At 46.1% G+C, this 15,748-nt stretch overlaps 1 long non-coding RNA gene across 1 annotated transcript; it reads right to left on the minus strand.

Annotated features, from left to right (window-relative positions):
* Positions 1-2,639: 2,639 nt before the first annotated feature.
* Positions 2,640-12,459, minus strand: LOC132658716 (uncharacterized). Its single transcript, XR_009598675.1, has 2 exons — positions 7,189-12,459; positions 2,640-3,407 (listed from the first exon to the last, which is right to left on the minus strand). It is a non-coding gene; the product is annotated as an uncharacterized LOC132658716 (long non-coding RNA).
* Positions 12,460-15,748: the final 3,289 nt, after the last annotated feature.

A 15,748-nucleotide genomic window follows, 5' to 3' on the forward strand; every position in this document is an offset into this window, starting at 1 on the left:
ACTCATTCCATCTGATGAAGCCCCAAAGCCAGTGTTCTGGGGTGAGCGTCTAACTTGTTGAAAGTCAGCAGACCTGGCTCCTGAGACTCTCTGGGCTGTGTCGACTAGCCACATCAAAGCTGCAGGCCAGCGCAGCCAGCAGAGCACTGGCCCTGGGACTGGCAAGGCTCAGGGTCTGTGTGACCCTGAGCCTTCCAACCACAGTCCTTAGATCTCTGCAGGAACCACAGTGAGTCTTCAGGGCCCAACATCTCAAAGATCCCCTTCCTGTGAAATTTCAGAGGTTTCTCCTGGGTCAGGGAATCTTGGGTAGTAGTTAGCATAAATATTCTCACGTCCTCGCCCCAAATCCCAGTTTAAAAACTGGCTTAAAATCCAAACACGATCACATGTTTACACCCAAACATGATCTAATGTGTATTCCCCACGTGGGAGGAACTGGCAAACCAGGTTGGTGAGCATCAGAAACAAAATCACCTGCCCAACTAGTTGCTCAGTCATGTCCAACTTTTTGTGACCTTTATGGACTGTAGCCCACTAGGCTCCTTTATCCATGAGGATTCTCCAGGCAAGAATACTGGAGTGGGTTGCCATGTCCTCCTCCATGGCATCTTCCCAACCCAGGGATCGAACCCAGGTCTTTTGCATTGCGGGCAGATTCTTTACCATCTGAGCCACCAGGGAAGCCCATTTCCCCAACAGTTGACTGGCAAAGGAAGGAGTTTCTACTCTGGTTTTACCTGAGCAGCGAGAACTAGGTGGGCCACATGCAGGATAGGTGATAATAAGCTCCAAAACCTAACCTCCCCCGCCATATTCCAGATGGCACAGATCATCCCCCCAAATTCCCTCATTAGAAATTCATCTTTTTAGTAAAGTTATTGACCTTTCCTTACAGTTCTTTTACTGCAATGTTTTAAAAGTCTCTCTCACTACCTGTATTATTAACAGGCTCCTGTGAACTGATGTAACAGTTCCTTTATCCCAGCCCCCAGAAGGTTGGATGGCAAAGATGAAGGGCACTGGAAGGAGACTGGGTCCAGTCTGAAAGCCAGGAATATGCCCTGCTTTTGATTTGAATCACTGAGGATTTGATATTCTGTTTATTAAAAAAAAAAAAAGATTTTTTAAAATGTGGATCATTTTTAAACTCTTTATTGAATTTTTTACAGTATTGCTTCTGTTTTATGTTTTGGTTTTTTTGGCTACAAGGCATGTGGGATCTTAGCTGCTTGACCAGGAATGTAACCCACACTCCCTGCATTAGAAGGCGAAGTCTCACATGGATGGAGTCTGTCATACAGAGTGACGTAAGTCAGAAAGAGAAAAGCCAATATTGTGTATTAATGCATATATGTGGGATCTAGAAAAATGGTACAGCTGAATCTATTTCCAAGACAGGAATGGAGACATAGACCTAGAGAACAGAGACGTGGAGCCGGTGGAGGAAGGGGAGGGTGGGAGATTGAAATTGACAGATATACACCACCACGTGTTAAATAGCTAGTGACAACCTGCTACAAAGCACAGGAAGCTCCGCTCAGTGTTCTGTGATGACCTAGATGGGTGGGATGGGGGTGAGAGGGGAAGGAGCTCCAAGAGGGAGGGGATGTATTATACCTACAGCTGGTTCACTTCATCGTACAGCAGAAACTAACACAATATTATAAAGCAATTATAAAGATTTTTTAAATTAATTAATTAAAACATGGGTGAAGTCTCAACCACTGGACCACCGGGGAAGTTCCAATGTTTTCTTTAAAGGACTGTGTAATTCAAAGAAAAAAAGCTTCGAAGAGTAACTCGCACATTCATTTATTCATGTTCACCAAGTGCCTGCTGTGTGCCAGACATTATTCAAGGTAGAGTCTCCCCCAGCCCCCTACCTTTTGAGAGGCAAGAGGCAAATATAAAGGAAGACCCCGGCCTGTGTCCCCCTCTTCTTCTCATCTCACCCTGAAACTTTCTCCCACACCAGGAAGGCCCCTCTACAAACAGTGTGGATGCTCCAGTCAGCCTGTCGAAGCTCCATCCACACCCATTTCGCCAGAGTCTTAGGACAGACGCAAGGAAGAGGCTGATGCAGACTCTGGAAGTGGGCTTGAGGCCAACATGTGGGTTCCTGGTGCATGCTCTAGAAGCAGGGGCGTGGGCTCCATGTGGCATAGCCACTTACCCACACAGACTCTTCACCTCGACAGTGGTGGGGTGAGGGAGGCAAGACCAGAGAAGGGCCAGAGAGACCTCGTACAGCCTGTTGGGGTGTAAGGGCAGTACTGATTCTAGATGCAGGGAATACATGAAGAAATGTACCAAAATCTCTGCCTTTGTGTTGTGTACCCTCCAGTGGAAGGAGACAGACTATAAGCAAATACATAGCAAAAAGTAAATAACTACATATATAGTATACTTAGGGGCTTCCCTGGTGGCTCAGTTGCTAAAGAATCTGCCTGCAATGTGGGAGACCTGGGCTCAATCCCTGGGTCAGGAAGATGCCCTAGAGAAGGGAATGGCAACCCACACCAGTATTCTTGCCTGGAGAATCCCATGGAAAGAGGAACCTGGCGGGCTACAGTCCATGGGGTTGCAGAGAGTCAGAGATATTTGATAGTAAGAAGTACTCTGGAGAACACAAGAGGTACAGACAGTGCAATTTTAAATAATGCGGTTCGAGCAAGGTACTGTACTGAGATTGCTGTAATAAAGTATCACAAGCAGGGTAACTTAACCACCAGATACATTGTCTCATGGGAGTCTGAATCCAAGGCATTGGTAGGGTCTGTTCCTTCTGAGGCTGTGAGAGAATTGTTCCGTGTCTTTCTCCTGGCTTCTGGTAACCTCAGGTCTTCCTTGGCGGGTAGATAGCTGTCTTCTCCTCGGGTCTTCACACCATCTTTCCTTTGCATTCGTCTGTCTCTGTTTCTAAACCGTCATCTTTCTACAAGAACACCAGTCATGTTGGGTTAGGATCGCACCCTAAAGAATGACTTCATCTTCTCTTGGTCATCTGCAAAGATCTTTTTTCCAAATAAGGTCATATTCACAGGCACCAGGAGTTTGGATGTCAACATATTCCGCAGGGACACAAGTCAACCCTTATCAGAAAGCTTTATTGTCAAAATGCTGCTGCTGCTGCTAAGCTCAAAGGTGAAGGGTTAAAGGGGTGACCCATGCTGAGATCTGGGGCCAGGCTTTACAGCAGAGGAAACAGCACGTCCAAAGCTGCTTATTTCTCCAGAACAGCGTTTTGGTGGGTTAATACAATGAGCCTGGAAGGTCAGGGAAAGAGAGTCTGCAGCAGAATAATGCAGTCCTGGGACTTCTCGGTGGTACAGTGGCTAAGACTCCACGTTCCCAATGCAGGCGGTCTGGGTTCAGTCTCTGGACAGAGAACCAGATTCCATATGCTGCAACAAAGATCAGAAATCCCCTGTGCCACAGCTAAGACCCAGCACAGCCAAATCAATAAAACATTTTTTAAAGAGAAAGAAGAAATGACCCATCCACCTCTCATGGATGTCCTCCATAACCTCAAAGTCCATCCTTTGGAAATGTTGGAGACTCTTACATTTCCCGAGAGCAAGGTGTAAGGTCATTGGAAACGGAGAATAAGCCCCCTACCTCCTGGTGGTCAGTGAGAACGGGTGATGCTGAGAGTACACAAGCCACCGTTCTCTTTCATCTCCACTCCAAGAAGTGGCTGGTACCCTTCAGCCCAGGAGGAGCCCGTGGGACAAAAGGGAGTGTGGCTGGAGGCAGGTAAGGGCTAAGATGACAGAAGACAAGGGAGTCAAGTTTATCATTGAAAGATGCCTGTGGAATTTTGAGGATGAGATGAGATGAGATGGCCGGATGGCATCACCAGCTCAACGGTCATGAGTTTGAGCAAGCTCTGGGAGTTGGTGATGGACAGGGAAGCCTGGCGTGCTGCAGTCCATGGGGTCGAAAAGAGTCGGACACAGCTGAGCGACTGAACTGAATGGAATTTTGTCATCATTTATTGCTACTCTCTTGTCACATTCAGCCCCCCATAACACGACCATCATTGACAGCTTTCATTCTAATTTTCGTAGTATTTTTTTTCTTAGTTTTTAATTGGAGGATGATTGCTTTACAATGTTGTATTGGTTTCTGCTGTACAATGCGAATCATCTTAGCTTCTGAAATCCTATCTTACTGATGAAAATTAGAGAAGTAAAAGAGAAAAGGCAAGTTTCCTGGAATTCAAATTTAGAGTACGAGGAACCAGCCATGGATAGTTAGTGTGTGTGTTAATCGCTCAGTCATGTCCAACTCTTTGAGACCCCATGGACCATAGCCCGCCAGGCTCCTCTGTCCATGGGATTTCCCAGGCAAGAATACTGGAGTAGGTTGCCATTCCCTTCTCTAGAGGATCTTCCCAACCCAGGGATCAAACTCGGGTCTTCTGCATTGCAGAGCCAGCAGGGAAGTTTTCAGTTAACACACACAAGAGAACAGGCATGTTTCCTGGAATGCAAATTTAGAGTAAGAGGAAATGTCTTTAGTTGAAATCTGACAGCCACTGATCAAGCCCAGCATTATGGACCCACGTAGCCTCAAAAGTTCTCCCTGGTGTGTCTCATTTCAACTCAGGTCAGGAGTGGAACGGGTAGTTCTTCAGACTTCCACTGAATCATGCCTAACCTTCTGGCTTCACTTATCTGCAAGCTGGAATGCTCTCTGCAGCCGTCAGCCATCACCCCCCACCCTTCCCTTCATCCTGCTCTGTCCTCAGATAACAATCCGCTCCAAACAGGCTCTGTTCCCACCACGTTTGGAATGCTTCAGAGTCAAACTGTGAATCAGAACCGAAGTCCCTTCATGCCATTCCATTCACCTTCCTCTCACATTCCACACCTCGCCCTTAGCTGGAGGGGCCCGGGTGGTTTTCCGCTCACGACTCCCCCAGTTCCGCCTGACCTGGCCCAGGCTTGTTGGGAGACTAAGTCCTTTGTTCCCAGCCCCCTTGGGGCCCTGGGCACCCTTCCTTGCCATCCCAGCTCTGCAACAGTCTCCTCCTTGTCTGCCCAAAGCCCACTCCGGATCCAAGTTCCCATGTAAGCTCTGGCCTCGTAGTTATTTTCTAGTGATGTGTACCCTTGGTTTCTCCCTCAGGCTGGGACAGGAAGCCCAGAATGTTCTGTAAAGCATGGCAGAGGGAGAAAAGAGACAGTATCAGCCTGTCCCAGAGCCTTGCGCTTTCTGGGGTTTTCAAAGTAGAAAATAGCTTCCTTTCCAGGGCTCCCCTATCTCCTCCAAAATGGAGACACTTGGTGCCTAGGGGCGTGGGCAGCCCCCCAGGTGGGTTGTCTGTGTCATCAGGAATGTCAGAATGGCAAAGGGAGAAGGGTGAACAAAAGGCCTTGTGTGTGCCCAGCAAAATTTACTTGGAACCTACCAACTCCCAAATATCCTTAAAGGGCTTGGAAATCAATCCGTAGTGAGCATCCCTCAGGCGCCTTGCACATTCATTTTCCTTGTATAGTTTTATCTTTATTTGTATGCAGATATACACATGCAAACCACTGTGGGGTAGGTTTTATCATCCTCATTTTACAGATGCAGAAACTGAGATGTGCCGTGCTAAGGGCCTCGCGGGTCACAGAGCTAGTAAGGGGTGTAGCCCAGACTGAAGTCACTCCTGAGTTCAAACCCTGTGCTCTTTCATTTCCTCTTATTTAAAAATAAATATTGTTGTTTTTCTGAATATCTAAGTGATACATATTCTTTTTTTAATGTATTTTTCTACTGAAGAATAGTTTGTTTACAATGTTATGTTAGTTTCTGGTGTACAGCAAATTGATTCAGATATACATATACATATACATATATTCTTTTTTAGATTCTCTTCCTTTAGGTTTATTACAGGATATCGAACACAGTTCTCTGGGCTATACAGTAGGTCCTTGTTTATCTAAGTTTTTTTATAAAGTAACATGTATCTGTTACTCCCATACTCCTAATTTATCCCTTCTCTCCCTTCTTCCCCTCCCATAACCATAAATTTATTTCCTATGTCTGTGAATCTGTTTCTGTTTTGTAAATAAGTTCATCTGCATCGTTTTTTTTTAGATTCCACATATAAGTCCTAAAAATTTCCCTCTAAGCACTGCTTTCGCTGCATAGTTTAAGCTGTATTTTCATTTTCATTTTGTTCAAAATATTTTAAAATTTCTCTTGAGATTTCTTCTTTGAACCATGTGTTATTCAGATGTGTCTTGGGGATTTTCCAGCTATCTTTTTACTCTTATTTCTAGTTTAATTCCTGTCAGATCTGAAAGCAGACATTGTATGATTTCTATTCTTTTACAACCACTGAAGTATGTTTTATGGCCTAGAAGGCATTCTATCTTGGTAAATGCCCCACGTAAGCTTAAAAAGAATGTATATTCCATTGCACGTCGATGAAGTTGTCCATAGATGTCTATTCTATCCCGCTGATTAAAAGGTGCTATTGAGTTCAACTATGTCCTTACTGATTTTTGCTTCATGGATTTGTCTATTTCTGATAGAGGGGTGTTGAAGTCAGTATCTGTGATAGTGGATTCATTTCCTTGCAATTTCTCCTTACATTCCACCAGTTTTGCTTCACATATTTTGAGGCTCTGCTGTTAGGCACATATACATTAAGCATTGTTATTTCTTCTAAATAACTTCTTAAGTCTAAGTTTATGATACCTTGTACAGTTTTATGTCCTTTTTTCTCACTAAAAACAGGATTTTGCTCCTAGGCACCAGCCTTTTCCACTACATAAGTCTAATATTTCTTAATCAACTTGGTTGGGACCAATTTGTGATGATTCACAGCATTGCCTGGCAAGATGCTATTCATGTGTTCTGGAAGGTGGTAGGAGAGGGTACAGGACTTCAGGTGCGGAAGGGGTTGACAGGGAGCCCTTGGCAGCTGGCAGCCATTATCAGCAGGGGAGATGGCAGAAGAACAGGCAGAAGTTTCAGTTATTGGGTGAGACAGCAGGTCAGCATCAGCACAGATTGGACCAGTGATGCTCTTTCCATCTGAACACCTGCCTATTGGTACAGAGTTAGGACCAGGAACCCAAAGCAGAAGGCATTTTGGGTACTTCTTAAGACGGAAGCCATGTGGGCAAAGGACAGGGCAAGGTTGAGAGCCTGTGTAGAGTAGACACCAAGGTCAACACCACTCACCCAGTCTGGGTGTCCAGCGGGTCTGCAAGATGGCGCCTCCAGTCTCTGTTCTGAAACTCAGGGAACTTTCTCATTTGTCGCCTCGGAGCTGTGCATTGCCTCTTGTCACCTGGGCAGCCGAGCCACAGTTGGAAAGTGAGTCGTGACAGATGTTTGACGTGTAAGCCCTCGTTAGTAACCACCTCTGGGAATTTCTTCAATTACTTTCCCAAGCAATTCACTTGTCTTCTGGAGCTTTGGCCTTGATTGGCCATGCCTATGCTCTCAGAATGGAAGAAGGAAAAATGCTCTAAAGAAAGGATTGGGCAATGTTAAAATAGTAGGTTGGGTGAGGGCAATGACCTTAATGCTACTGAAATGAGCTGCGTTTTATACTATTCTCAGTTTCAAGGTCTCCAAGGTCTATGCCCAGTGCAATCATATGCTGAGCTTCAGGACTTCCAGACCCCTCAACAGTAACAGTAACAACAGTACAACAGTAACCCTGAGCAAGCTTTGAGTGCCAACCAAGTCACCAGCTCCGAAGATAAGGGCTGACTTTGTCTTGCCTTCTAAGAGGGGCTTTGGCATCTTTCTTGGACTAAAATTTTTCTGAGACATCTTTTGCTTTCATTGGAATACAGTTGTTGTGTTTCCATAACAGATTAATAAAGAGTGTTCTAGAACTAGCAGTAGGATCCTCTCAGAAGCATTGCCTTGGAGCCAAGAGACAGTGTAGTATAATCCCGGAGATTGAAGTCTCAGATTTTGAATTGATGTTACGACCAAGTGCAGTGGAAGGACCAGGAAGAGCAGAGCAGGACGGAAAGGAATACGGTGATGTGGTCAGGAAGCAGAGGCAGACACGCCTTCGCTCCTTCCTGCCTTGTTATTGTCCAGCGAGTTACTTACCCAGAGCTCCAGTTCCCCCAGCAAGAATTCCCAGCATGGCCTCTTGAGGAGGGATTCCTTATCTGTTTATTGAGCATCTGTTAAGCACCGTGAGCCTCTTGTCAAGCACAGCCAAGTGTTCTTCATCTTCTATCCCAAATGCCTAACACAATATCTGGTACATTTCAAGCATTTTACCAACGATTATTGAATAAGTAAATAAATGTATGGGTGGGAAAAAAAATAAATGAATGGAGAAAGAAATGAGTCAGTTAGAACTGCTGACCTTTGAGAATCTGCTTTGGAAGGGCTGAAGCTTAGAGGAAGTGATAGTTTTGGTGTCCCTAGCAGTTACTAGTACTAGCCACAGAAGTAAGTAGAAATAAAAGAGTTGGCTCCCTTCAAAATACGTAGCCCGTAGAAACAAGGTTGCTACGAAAGGGATGGAAAAAGCCAGAAGTTAACCAGCTCCATTGTGTAAGGAGCAATGTGGCCCAGCAAGACGGTTGGGCCAATTTCATTAATACTCTTAATGATTAATTTCTTAGTTAATAATTGACATGTCATAGCAGAGAAGCCTGAAAATTGAAATGGCGATTGTTTCATTATTTCAGATTCTCATGCGTGTCTGAGTCCTGTTAATAGTCACCATGGGAAACATCTGCAGGGGTAAGGTGCACTTTTAATCCTCTGACATGTTTAAATAAATTCAAATAAAATAAATGTAAATACAGGTCTCTTGGGGTACCAGAAGAGGGATGAGCATCATCAAGAAGGAGTACTGGACTTCCTTAAATATCTGGGTGCTCTGAACAGGTCCTCATTTAAGATCTGAGGCTCTCCAAACAGGGCTGCCAGAAAATCGAGTCACCCTACACGTATTGGGGGCGATTCGTATAACAGGAAGAGCGCTGGAGATTTTTGCTTTGTCATTTCCTCTTTGAATACAACAGAAAAATCCATTTAGCCAGGATTCTGGAACTCTGCCGATGCTTCCTGTCCTATCTGACTGTAAAATTCAACAAGGGATCATAAATAATAGACATGAGGCCAAAAATACATCTGGGGAATCCTGTCAAAGAGAAGGGCTGACGTCAATGACTTCTGCCTGGCCTCTGATATTTAGTCCTGAGAGTGAGAAGCGAGATTACAGCTGAGGGGAGGGAATGAGGCAGGGACTCAGTTCAGCCCAGGTAGCCCTGGTGTTCTCTGATCTGCGGCTGCATAAAAATTTCCCCAGGGCTTAGCAGGTTAAAACAGCAGTCTGTCTCATGACCCTGGGGGTCAGGAATTCGGGAAAGTTCAGTTGGGCGATTTTTCTGCTTCACTTGTATCATCTCGGGAGGTCTCAGCTGGAGGGTCCGTGGCTTCACCCTTCCATTCACATGTCTCGAGCCTGGTGGGCTTGACTGGAACTGCTGAGCAGAGTGTGTTCCCAAGACTTCATGGCATGGCAGTCTCAGGGCAGACAACCTCTCACATGGTGTCCAGGGCTCCCAGAGAAAGTGTGCCAGGAGAGCTGGGTGGAAACTGCACAGCTTCTTAGGTCTTTACCCCCAGAAGTTCCAGAATGGCCCTTGGGCAGCACTCTACTAGTCAAGCAGGTCACTAAGGACAGGCCAGCTCCAGGGGGAGAGGCATGAGGCTCCACCTCTAGATGGGAGAAGTGTGTGCCCAGCTGCTCAGCTGTGTCTGACTCTCTGCAGCCCCATGGACTGTAGCCAACCAGGCTCCTCTGTCTGTGGGATTTCCTAGGCAAGAATACTGGAGTGGGTTGCCATGTCCTCCTCCAGGGGATCTTCCCCACCCAGGGATCAAACCCGCGTTTCCTGCCTGGGCAGGCGGATTCTTTATCACTGAGCCACCTGGGAAGTCCTGACATTGGGAGAAGGAGCAAGCATTTGTGGCCCCATTAACCTAGGCCATTGGAGAATGGAAGAAATATCCCCCCAGTGGAGGGTGGTCCCCTGCAGAAGCCTATTTTCATTTCTCTGCAATAGCAAGAAGGAACTGGAGAGATCAGAGGCAGGTCTTTTTTTTGGCCCCCACCCCCACCTCAGCACTGCATGGCATGTGGGATCTTAGTTCCCCAACCCATGGATCTAATCTGCGTCCCCAGCAGTGGGAAGGGCAGAGTCTTAACCACTGGGCCTCCAGGGAAGTCTCACAAGGCAGGTCCTGAACACACCCTCCCAACCTCTCCCAGGGACTCAAGGGTGCTGCAAACAGCCCTGGAGACTCAGAGACCCAAGGCCTTCCCTGTGAGTACCTTTTTCTGAAATGAAGAGCTCTTTCTGACCTCCTTCCCTGAGCTTTCAGCCCATCTCATTTACAAAGTCATATACCTCTGGAGGTCTTGAAAAAACAGAGATGCTCTTCCTGTAGCCACACTGATGAGGAAATTGATGAGGAAACCAAAGCACAGGCCTCAGACCCAGCACATCCTATAAACATTTACGTGCAGGCCTTTCTTCACCTGTTAAAGACATAATTCTTCATAAACTTTTCCACAGTGTTTTCCAGTTCCTAAACACAGGGAAGCAAGGTTATGGGTGAAGACGATCCATGCATTCCACAACAGACGTTTACTGCCCTCAATCCCGGGGCAAAAGAGCTGGCTCCTAGCAGTACAAGGAAGGACGGAACGCGTAGACCCTTCACACCAAGTGAGTCATAGGGAATGACAGGAGCCCAGAACTCTACAAAACCTGCTCAAAACTCCCTGAGTAAGGACGATCATTTAACCTCTTCACAGACGAGGAAGAAATCGACTCAGAGAGGTTAGGGAATTTGTCTAATGGCACACATTTGGAGGTGGTGGTAAAGCTGAGATTAGAACCTAGGTCAGGCAGTGAAACCTCCTTTCAGAAGACAAAAATCCCCTCACAGAAAGGAAGCAGAGACTTCCACCAAAGTCCAGTGGTCAGGACTTTGCCTTCCGATGCTTGGTCAAGGACCCAGAATCCCACGTGCCTAGTGACCAAAACACTAAAACATGAAACAGAAGCAATATTGTAACAAAGTCAATAAAGACCTTAAAAATGGTCCACATTAAAAAAAAAAAGACAGAAAGGAAGCGATTGTACTTCTGGGTAAACACGTCTGGGTACAGAGGGTGCTGGTCTTCCTGAATCCCCCTCCTTCTCATCTCCATCATTAGCGCTGGAGAGGGGACTAGAGAGGGACCTGAAAGCAACATACAGGACCAATTTTTCCAGTTAAGCTATGATCTCTCCAGGCCCTGGCTGTCTTCTTTGGCACGTTTGAAAAATATCCATCGCCTCTGGAGATCAGGCTGGCAATATATAAAAGAGAGCTATAAAACTGTCCCTACACTTTGACCCAATGGTCCCCGCTGTGGAATAGACCCCAGGGGAAATATGCAAAAGAGAAAAGCAAGCAAATAGCACCGAGAGGTTTACCGTAACACCATTCACAACAGTGGAAAAATGGGGCATGACCCAATGCCCCAAATTAGGAAAAGGTTATGCGAACGATGGTACATTAAGACAATGGAATGTTATGTTACTATTAAAGGGAACTGAGTTTACAGATTCTGTTGATACATCGAAAGGCACATGTAAGATAATCGCAAGAGAAAAGAAAAGAATGTGAAAGAGTATGTACACCCTGACCTCGGACATAAATCAGTCTGCGTGCTCATCGATAAGGATCAGAAGCCCACAGAATGTTGCAGATAGCTGGTGCTCGACATCTATAGCATTTTTCCCCCCTCTAAACTCCATAGTACCTTGAAAAGACATCCATCATTCACGTTTGTTCCCAGTGAGGAGAGAGGGGATTTCCTCATTCCAGGGCTCAGTATGTGTCTGCAATGTAATGTGTCTGTAGGGAGCCAGCAGCCAGCACATCCACATGATAGAAACACAGTGTTCAGGGCAAGGGGAGGGGCTGCCTGGCCTACACTCACTGGGCCATCTCTCTGTAATCACAGATAGTCCTGGGCCCCGCAGCCCGGGCCAGATGAGCGCGCATTTCAAGGGGGATAACTAGCATGCGTGGTGAGTAAGGACCATGGGATACGGGAAGAGCTGGAAAAGCCTGGGAATATCTGATCTGAAGCAGAACGACCTATCAGAGACCCAAGAAACTCTCCTCCAGCCCTTGGGAAGCAGTCATTTGAGAGGGGGTTGGGCTTGCTTAGTGGGTTGGGAAGACCTATGGACAGAAGTTATGGAACAGCAGCAGACTTCAGGCTGACATGAGGGATACAGTACACAAGAGGCGGTGAGTCCCACACCACCAGAAGCATGGACGCAAAGCATGTAAGTTTCCATCACATAAATGGCCCTCCAGTTTGACCTTCACCGGCTCCAGCAGAATTACGCATCAACCCAAGGGACAGACACAGTTCCTCTGATTCACGGAGGCCTGAGGGAAAAACACAGTAAAAATAGAATAGTCTGCTCTCCATGTACCAAGATAATTTTCCTGACCTGCTGTCAGTGGGGCTTCCATTGTCAGCTGTTTTCCTAGGACTGATCCTAAGTGTTTACAAAGTGATGTCGTGGAGAACTACAGACAGGCCAGAGGTACAACCTATAGCTTTCCTGTTTTCCAGTGGAAAGTGAATTATCCTGAACTGAGCAGTATCCGTGATCTTTGACCTCATCAGTGACGCAAACAACTCTGTCTTCAAGAAATTTACCCTAACAGAATGTTGTCGTCTAGTGGCTTCTGCACTGTTTAAAACGAGAAGCCCATTAGTAAAAAAACACAAAAATAACCTGAGTATGTACCCCTAATGTCTGTATGCTAATATACAAATTTAAACATGAACTGGGGCTTCCCAGGTGGCGCAGTGGTAAAGAATCTGCCTGCCAGTATAGGAAACACAAGGGATGTGGTTTTGATCCCTGCGTGGGGAAGATCCCCTGGAGAAGGAAATGGCAACTCACTCCCATATTCTTGCCTGGAAAACTCTATGGATGGAGGAGCCTGGTGGGCTATAGTCCGTGGGGTTGCAAAGAGTAGGACACGACTGAGTGACTGAACATGTACTCACAGGAACTACTGTCAAAACATATTAAATATCCACAAAGTTCAATTTCTTTCTTACCTACCTGCAAAAGTATATAAACAAGCTCCAGTATTTTCTCTCTAAGCTCCTTGGATCATTTTACTCACCCCTCCCTCCCTGCCCTCAACTTGAATACTCACTGACAGTCCATAGCTCATGCCAACAGAGGTCAGTCTGATAATATTGGAGCAACTATAATAGGAACAAACACACTGGGCTTTAAGATAATGGGAATATCTAATAAACACTCCTACCTCTGGAAAAAAAGTAGATCTATTGGTAGGTACTGGAGCTGTGATTTGAGCAACTTTTCCCAAACCAGTTTAAAAGTACGACGAATAAAATCTTATAATAAAATATGTGCAACTTTATAACAACTAAATAGAAAGCTTTAAAAAGTAAAGGATAAAAAATACGGGATCTCATTACTGAATGTCTGTCGTGCTACCTACTGAATGGATAGATTCATCTATTAATTCAGTATTTATTAAGAACCTACTAAGTCTAGTCAAAGCTATGGTTTTTCCAGTAGTCATGTATGGATGTGAGAGTTGGAGTGTGAAGAAGGCTGAGCGCTGAAGAGTTGATGCTTTTGAACTGTAGTGTTGGAGAAGACTCTTGAGAGTCCCTTGGACTGCAAGGAGATCCAACCAGTCCGTTCTGAAGGAGATCAGCCCTGGGATTTCTTTGGAAAGAATGATGCTAAAGCTGAAACTCCAGTACTTTGGCCACCTCATGCGAAGAGTTGACTCATTGGAAAAGACTCTGATGCTGGAGGGATTGGAGGCAGGAAGAGAAGGGGACGACAGAGGATGAGATGGCTGGATGGCATCACTGACTCGATGGAAGTGGGTCTGAGTAAACTCTGGGAGTTGGTGATGGACAGGGAGGCCTGGGGCGCTGTGATTCATGGGGTTGCAAAGAGTCGGACACAACTGAGCGACTGAACTGAACTGAACTGAACTGAACTAAAGTATCGATGAGGCATTGTGTGCTAGATGTTGGGGATACAGTAAGAGGAAGAAAAACAGAGGGTCCCTGAGATTGTGAGATGATAAACAAGTGGATGAGACAGAAAACACACATGCAGATAAACAAATTTCTGATTATAAACTGTGGTCCGTGCACCATGAATTAAATGAGCAAGGTGATGTGATACACAGGGATAGGAGGAGGGAAGAGACAGCTTCAGAGAAGGTCCCCAGGGTGGGCTTCTTAGGAAAGTGATGCTAAAGATTGAGGAGAGGCTGTCACATGGAAGACGGGAAAGACCTACACAGCACATTGCCAAACGCAAATCATGATACCCAAAGGCCCTAAACCAAAGGGCAAACTTACACTCACCTTTTAGTTGGAGTCCATCATGTATATTTTCTATTTTTTTTTTAATTTTTTGGCTGTGCTACATGGCATGCAGGGTCTTAGTTCTTTGACTAGGGATTGAACTGGTGGCCCTGCAGTGGGGGCATGAAGTCTTAACCACTGACTGCCAGGGAAGTCACCCATCGTGTCTATTTTAATACCCTCTAGGGTGGCTTCCCTAGTGGCTCAGTTGGTAAAGAGTCTGCCTGCAATGCCAGAGGCCTGAGTTCGATCCCTGAGTAGGGAAGATCCCCTGGAGAAGGAAAAGCCAACCCACTCCACTATTCTTGCCTGGAGAATTCCATGGACAGAGGAGCCTGGTGGGCTATAGTCCATGGGGGTTACAAAGAGCTGGACTCGACTGAGTGATTAACTTCCAGGCTGGCGCTAATGGTAAAGAATGAGCTTGCCAATGCAGGAGACATAAGAGACACAGGGTTCAAGCCCTGGGTTGGGAAGACCCCCTGGAGAAGGAAATGGCAACTCATTCCAGGATTCTTGCCTGGAGAATCCATGGACAAAGGAGCCTGAGAGGCTATAGTCCATAGGATCATACAGAGTCGGACACTCCTAAAGCAGAGTTGTTTTTCAGGCTCCTGATGCACTGAGTGAACAGGTATCTGGTGCTAAGAAGTTCCCTATAACTGGGCCATTAATGTCCTCATTCAAGGAAGCACATACACTCTCCTCTCCTTGGTCAAGGCTTCCTGACATCCTTTCTGGATGACACTGAGACAAGACTTCACAGCTACAGACAAGCTTCCCTCTGGCCCTGCCCATGGGGACCCCTCTTAGTTGAGCAGGGTCAGCCAACCCACACCAGTGGGTACAGCAAACAAAACTGTGGACTTGCTCTGAAGTAGTTCAAATTCCCTGCAAGGGCACGTGATTAATCTTAAAATGTAAGACACCTGGATTGAGTACGTTGCAGTTTCCGTGCCTGCTGAAGACATAAATGCATGGTCGGTAGGGTGGATTTATGAGACGGTACCATCTGGGATTCACATTCTGTCCATTAGGTCGAGCTAAGTGTGGTCAGGAATGCAAGAAGAGCCGTGCTGAAATGGGGGAGCAGATAAGCAGTTAAGATGCCTTAAGTGAACCCAGCTGGACAAGCAGGCCTGTCAGTAGCAGCGCCACACCAGGCAACCCTGCTGAGCCAACTTCAGACTCAACCCTCAGATGTTCGAAAAGCAAAATACCAGTCCTTTGCCGTTTCATCTCACTGGCTTTCTGTGCACGCTTACGTGACAAGAAAACCGGAAGAGAGATCACCCAGAAACTCTT

Source organism: Ovis aries, chromosome 26 (genome assembly GCF_016772045.2).
Source record: "Ovis aries strain OAR_USU_Benz2616 breed Rambouillet chromosome 26, ARS-UI_Ramb_v3.0, whole genome shotgun sequence".
Taxonomy (NCBI): domain Eukaryota; kingdom Metazoa; phylum Chordata; class Mammalia; order Artiodactyla; family Bovidae; genus Ovis; species Ovis aries.